This window comes from Pongo abelii, chromosome 7 (assembly GCF_028885655.2).
Source record: "Pongo abelii isolate AG06213 chromosome 7, NHGRI_mPonAbe1-v2.0_pri, whole genome shotgun sequence".
NCBI lineage: Eukaryota > Metazoa > Chordata > Mammalia > Primates > Hominidae > Pongo > Pongo abelii.
The window spans coordinates 64333959-64341628 of NC_071992.2; the positions used below are offsets into that span (position 1 = coordinate 64333959).

Sequence of the window (7670 nt, forward strand, 5' to 3'; positions counted from 1 at the left end):
TCTTAAACTACTACTCCAATGGTCAATGTTGACCTTGAATCAACAGCCGCTGAACCCAGGAGACCCCACAGATGTCTAGATTCAGCACCTAGAGGGCCCCATCTACCCTCTGTGCTGTGTGTTCCCATGACTCCAGAAATACTTAATTGCAACTTGCATTATTATATCCACAGGCAGCTTTTAAATCTAACTAGAAAAAGTAGCAGCAAAGGCAAAATAAGCTGGAATTTGTTAGAAAAGCAATGAGATTTATGAAAATGCTTCCAGTTCAAATCAGAATTAAGGTGAACATTACTTCACACCAGCTTTGCAGAGCTGTAGATGTTTTACCGTTGTTCTTTCAAAAAAGAAGAATCTATAACAAACATGTTCATTTGAGAAAAATACTGTTTGTTAACTTTTTGTAGCCATCCCCAAGTTACTTTAAACTTTGTATGTTGTTTAATAACAGAGTATATCCTGGTTAGGATGTGTTCATAGCTGACGCATCTCCAAAGATTTTTTCATGAAGGCGGCCAGCTCCTGAACATCTTCAATTGTGACAGAATTATACAGAGAGGCCTGGATGCCTCCCACAGACCTGTGCCCTTTCAAGGACAACATATTGAGTTCGAAAGCTTTATCGAGAAACCTTTTTACTAAAGCATCATCTCCTTTGACATTGCCAATGCAGAATGGAATATTCATCTTGCTTCTATTTTGGGTCTACACTGGACATACGTAGAATCCTTGAGAATTATCAGTAATCTCATAAATCATTTGGGATTTGATGGAGCTAAGCTTCTCCATGGCAGCAGCACCTCCATTGTTTTTAATCCATTCCAGGACCAAGCCCATGATGTAGATGCTGAAACATGGAGGCGTGTTGTACGAGGAGCTGTTTCCAGCCTGCACCTTGCATTCCAGGACTGAAGGGAACTCTCGGAGGGCAAGCCCCAGTTGGTCATCACTGACTATCACCACGGTAACCCCAGCAGAGCCAACATTCTTCTGGGCACCAGAAAAAATCACATCAAACTTGGAAACATCCACTGGCTTGGACAGGAAGTTTGAGAACATGTCACAAACCAGTACTGCTCCTTTGACATCGGGTATAAAGTGAAACTCCACGCCATGCACCGTCCCATTTGTGCAATAATACACGTAGGAGGCATCCGGGTTGAGGTTCCAGATGCTTGGATCTGGAATTTCGGTATAACTCCCAAGTTTAGAGTGAACAATATTTATAGTCCCAGGCTTCTTCTACAGCCTTAGCTGACCAAGCTCCTGTCACCACATAGTCTGCACTCCTTCCTGCTTTCAAGCCAATCAACTTTAAGGGGACAGCACTGAACTGGCTCGACCCACCTCCTTGCACAAAAATCACCTCGTAGTTGTCTGGAACAGCTAGTAATTCCCGCACAAGATTCTCTGCATTGTTAATAACCTTGATAAAATCTGACGGCCTGTGACTCATTTCAAGAATACTAATGCCAATTCCTTTGTAGTCTAATAATTCCTTTTGTATCTCTAACAACACTGAGTGTGGCAGCTTGGCTGGACCAGGCCCAAAGTTGACCACCTACCTCGGGGCGTCCATGCTGCGGCAGCGTGGGTGGCGAGTCAGCCAAGGAGGACTGAGCATGTGAACTGTGAGCGTTCCCGGCCGCTGCGGTGCGAGTCTGACTGTTCTGAAATTTAAAAAAAAAAAAAAAAAAAATTAAAAGTGTGCATAAAACACATGCTTATATATATTATCAAATGATATTCAACAGTTTATAAATATTACATAAATGATTTAACAACCCAATGGTGGGTGCTATCATCATCTCCATTCCATTCCCCAGATGAAAAAACTGGGTCTCAGGGATGCTCTGTAACTTGCCCAAGATCAGAGAGCTCAGGCACACGTCCAGTGTTTGAAACTGTCTAGCCTGGATCTCGGGTCTGTATCCTTCAACTGTATAGTGTGCTGTTTTTGGTATATAAAACTTTTATCCAGCCTAATTTCTGAATTTTCATTTTTTCTTTATGAAAGTATTTTACTATTTAGAGTAAAATACATTTTAATTCTATTCATTTTATCCTTAAGGAAGTTTGTCTCTAGGCTTTATAACCATATTTTAGTTTTGTTGTAAACAGGAAATGACAAACAATGAATTTGATGTCTGATAACATTCAAAAGGCTTGGAAGAAACAGCTTATAAAGCAGCTGTTTGATTGCCTAAGGTAAAACTCATAGAACGATCAGATTCTTTCCTGTAAGATTTACTTAGGAATGAAATAATGCTAGGGAAAAATAAGTATGGACAATGAAATATAAATTAGGAATCAAAATGAAAAGCATAATAATTTAAACACCTTGATGTTTTTTAATTGCTATATAAAAAGAAGACATTGACTAGGTTGTGTGTCGGGGGAGGGGGTATGACTTTAAGAAACAGCAGGACTGCCATCTCTCTCAACTGGGGGACAATGGCTCGTGAATATACAGGGCACTGACACTGATGCCATCAAGCAAAAGCTTTCCTTAAGGCATATTCATCTGGCCCATCCCTAAGGTTACAAAATATTTCGTACTCATGGTACATGGGAGATGGCAAACTCTTATTAAAATGTCAAATATCCTCCTAAAGAGGAACAGTCTTGCAGACAAATCAAGAATGAAAACCATTTGTAAATCAGGGTTTTTTGTTTGTTTGCTTTTCTATGAAGTGTCTTTCGTAGCTTAAGGAAGGAGAGTATTTCAGTTCAGGATGAAAAATCTGAAGCATAGTGACAGAACGTAACAATTATTCATTCACTGAGAGGCAAAATAATCATTTTTAATACAAATGTTGAGATGTGTGAAAGTAAAATCTATTCCTCTAGAAAGTATGTAGAAACAGATAGAGGAGTTTATATACAAACAAAATACATTATTGTACCTTATATTAGTTTGAGGTTTGGTAATTTTACAAAACAGATCTGCTTTTTAGAGGAGAAAGTGATTAAATTGTGCCTTCTTTTCTTTCTTTTCCTTCCTTCCTCTTTCTTTCTTTCTTTGTTTCTTCTTCCTTTTTCTCTCTTTCTCTCTCTCTTTTTTTTTTTTTTTTTGACAGAATTTCACTCTACTGCCCAGGCTAAAGTGCAGTGGTGTGATCTCAGCTCACCGCAACCTCCACCTCCTGGGTTCAATCAATTCTCCTGCCTCAGCCTCCCAAGTAGCTGAGACTGCAGGCACACGCTACCATGCCCGGCTAATTTTTGTATTTTTAGTAGAGATGGGGTTTCACCGTGTTGGCCAGGCTGGTCTCGAACTCCTGACCACAAGTGATCCACCCGCCTCAGCCTCCCAAAGTGCTGGGATTATGGGCATGAGCCACCACACCCAGCCAAATTGTGCTTTCTTTAAAATACATACTTCATGACTTTTTAAATTTGTAAACCAGTAGATTTCATATCAGGGCAGGCTTATCAAGAAGCTCAAATAACTTAGAATGAGAAGACTTCCCCTCTGGCAATATAATTTCCCACCTTGCTCAGAGATTAATACTTTAATCCTGGTATTGTTTGACTTATTATGCAATTCATATTCCTTACCAATTAATCTCTATTCTAAGAAGATTTTCACTAGTAGTTAACAAACAACTTTATTAAATGACATGCCTCAAATATGACTTCTCTGTGTCTGGATGTTTAATGCAACCCTAATTAGCATTAACTTTCTAAAAATTTTGGACTAGATTAGACATTTTTTACTGACACTTGAGATTCTTATAGTGCTATTCCTAATTCAATAAATCTCAGTGTCAAGGAAACACCTAATATATGAAAACAAATAATATAAATGCAGTGCATAGAGCATCAACAATAGCCATGTATGCCCACATGGAGCCATCATTTAAGATTTATTGTAGATTCCATGTGGGTTTCCATGCTTTTAAAACACAGCCTCTGAGAGCAGAGGCCTAGATTGTGGAAACTTCATACAGCTAAGCATTTTCTACATCATAAAATTTGCTTCAGTCAGATGGATAAGAATAAAATTTGGCAACTTAAATGTTAAAGGATTTTGAAGAAAGTAAGCATTCTTCTTTCAAGGGACTTTCTTTTAACACTCCTTACCATCTTTCTTACCCCCACCCTGTACATCCTTCCAAAATATAACATAGAATAAAGATATTATTTTTACTTTGTCTATTTGCTTCATTTTCACCAGGTCTTATAGGAAATAAAAATAATTGTTCCATATAACATAATTTTTGGCATCCTAATATGAGCCAGGGCCTCTTCCCTCTGCCAGGAATAGAATGCATAAATGGAGAACAATGTTGAAAACGTTATTTGTTTAGGAAGCCACTTTTCCATTTTGACTGTCCTAGTCTAGTTACTTTTTCTTCAGGGACAGGGAACTTCAGGCTCCAAAACCCAGTTTGACCAAATGGCAAACAAGCACTTCCCACTGCCTTTTAATACTTTCATTTGCTGGCACAAAAGTCAACTATTTCCCCTGCAAGACCCAGCTCTTCTGGGAGGACTTCCTGGTCTCTGATCCCATTTCCAATACAATGGACTAGTTGGTCTTGTTAGTATGCGATACAGAGCATACATTTGCTTAAAATGCCTCTTTTCCCTAAAAGTGTTATGTTAGCAAATTTCAAACCTACCTACAGAAAAGTCACAAGAACAGCCCAATGAACACTCACATAAACTTCACCTAGATACACAATTATAAACATTCTGCATATTTGCCTTATCTATTCATATCTGTGTCTTAACATTAGATTGTCAGCTCCCTTAAAATAATGTCTGAGTATTTCTTCAATGATTTCTTATGGTTAATTTTATGTTACAACTTGGCTAGGCTATGGTGCCCAGTTGTTTGGTCAAAGACCAGTCTAGATGTTGCTGTGAATGTATATTTTTAGCTGATTAACATTTCAATTAATAGTTATTGATTCACTACCTTGGATAAAGCAGATTAACCTCCATAATGTGGGTGGGCCACATCCAATCAATTGAAGACCTTAAGAGCAAAAGCTAAGGGTAACTGAGGAAGAAGGAATTCTCATGCAACATAGAAATTCTGCCCAATTTTCCAGCTTGCCAGCCTTCAGAATTAATACTAAAAATTGTAACATCGACACTTAACTTCATCTTCAGCCTGCCCTGCTGATCTTGAACTTGCTAGCTTCAGCCTCACAATCATGTAAACAAATTTCTTAAACTCTTCTTAAAAAAACATACACACACATATACATATACACACACACATATATATACACACATATGAGAGAGAGAGAAGCTCTGTATGTACCCTTCTTATAACTATATATGTCCTGTAGTTTCTTACTAATATAATCTATACATCATTAATATATTCTCAACAGGTAGCAGAGATCTGCGTACACATTAGTAATATGCTAGAGATGGTAATGGGTATTAAAGGAATGTGTTTTGAAGAAACTAGACTTAATTTCCTCAAGGTCCTTCACTATTTGTCTCAATTATTTGCTTACTTTGCCACGGTCATTTTGCTCCTACATTTTGCTTCCCCCATCTTTCATAAATGTTTGCTTCAAAACTAGATTTGAGGAATAACTATTTAAGGTTTCTTTTATTTTGTATGCTACATAAAAGACATACCAGAAATCTGTACTCACAGAAACAAAAGTAATAGAACAGTAATAAGGTACTGGCAAAGCTAATCCATCTTCATCAGCAGTATGACAGAAAGTATTTATTCGGTTTCATTGATTCACTATGGTGACATAGTCTGAATCAGCACCCAGGCCCAAACATGGGCACCAAGTAATCAAAGCATGCAATGAGGATGGGCACCAGATGGAAATTGAAAACAAAAGATAAAAATGCCTCAAAAAGAAAGGAAGTATAGAAGGATTCTGGGATGATGGCAAAGTAGGAAAGACCAAATATCCACCTTCCTGCCTAGACAACAATTGTACTTTCAAAATGTGTTAGAAGTAAGTATTTTGGAAATCTGAAGTCTATCCCGTGTCTTTCAACTTCCAGAGGAAGGCTTAGGTAGTAAATTGTGTTTAATTTTGGTCCATTCCAGCTCTGAGCACAGTAACAAGTACCTAGTCCTGACCAAGCCCCAGAGCACAAAGCCATGAACATGTTCCTGGAGCAGCTTGTATACAGCTAGCAGGAGCCAGGATGGGCAATAAGGACCCTTTTCTCCAAATATCAGGGATCTGTCTTCTGATTTCTCATTGCTGCTTCTGACTCTGTTCACAGAGGCACAGATGAAGAGGTGGGCAGGCATCCTTGCATCTCCCTCCCTACTCTTACAAGCCTCTTCCCACAGGGCTGAAGTGACTTCCAGAGGATTTAAAGGCCAGCATATTTTTTAAAAATTTCATCATTTCTTTTCTTTACTTATTGCATTTCCCCCCTTTTTTCCCCATTTTAGGAGCCACACATCAATACCTAGGGTGTTCAAAAGCAACAGAAGAAATTAAGAAGTCACTGTGCATGCCCAGGGAAAGGCATAGGCTCAGAAAGACCAAAGAAGAAATTAAGTTTATATGTCAGGCTGATCACTGACACAGAAATAGCTGTCAATAGTCAAAAAACAAAACCAAAACTAAACAAACCTTGAGGAAAGGGTAGTCCTATTTCCAGAGAGTTATCACGTTATTTGATTCAAATGTCTAGTTTTTAACCAAAAGAATCACCAGGCATATGGCTTAATCTGCTAAGGCTGCCATAACAAAATGCCATATACTCGGTGACTTAAGCAACAAACAATTGTTTCTCACAGTTCTGGAGGCTAGAAGTCTGAGATCAGAGTGCCAGCACAGTTGAGTTCTTGGTGAGGGCTCTTTTCATGGTTTGCAGTGGAATGCCTGCTTGCTGTATCATCACATGGTAGAGAGAGAGATCGCTCATGTCTCTTTCTCTTTATATAAGGATATTAATCTCACCATTAATAGCCCAAGTTTCATGCTCTAATCTAACCCTAATCACCTCCTAAAGGCCTCACCTCCAAATAATATCCCATTGAAGAGTAGAGTTTCAACATACGAATTATGGGGGGAAACAAATATTCAGTCTATAGAAGTATACAAAGAAACAGAAAATATGGCCCATTCCAAGGAAAGTCAAGCAATCAATCTACAAAAACTATCTTTGAGAATGACCAGATGTAGGAATGTGGGATTAATAAATAGAGACTTTAAAACAACTATCTCGAAGAACTAAAGGAAGATGTGGAGAAAGTCAAGAAAGCAATTTATCAACAAAATGGAAACATCAATTTAAAAAAAAAAATAGATAGCCTAAAAAGACATCAATAAGAAATTTTGGAGCTGAAAATACAAGAAATTAAAAAAAAACAAAACTCACTCACTAGAGAGATTCAAATGCAGATTTGAGCAAACAGAAGAAAGAAATAACAAAATTCAAGATAAAATAATTAAAATTGACTTTGATGAAGAGAAAGAAAAAAGACTAAAGAACTGTGAAAAGAGCCTAAGGGATATGTGATACCCTACAGTGGACCAACATATGCACTGTGGGAGTTTCAAAAGGAGAAAAGAGAGACAAAGGGGCAGAGAGAATATTTAAAGAAATAATAGCCAAAAACTTCCCAAATTAGATGAAAGATATGAACATAAATATGCAGGAAGCTTAGTGAACTCCAAGTAAGATGAACTAAAAGAGACCCACACCATGACACGTTA

General features: G+C 38.0%; 1 pseudogene; it reads right to left on the reverse strand.

The window, feature by feature from the left end:
* Positions 1 to 339: 339 nt before the first annotated feature.
* LOC100433293 (phosphoserine aminotransferase-like) lies at positions 340 to 1594 on the reverse strand (annotated as a pseudogene).
* Positions 1595 to 7670: the final 6076 nt, after the last annotated feature.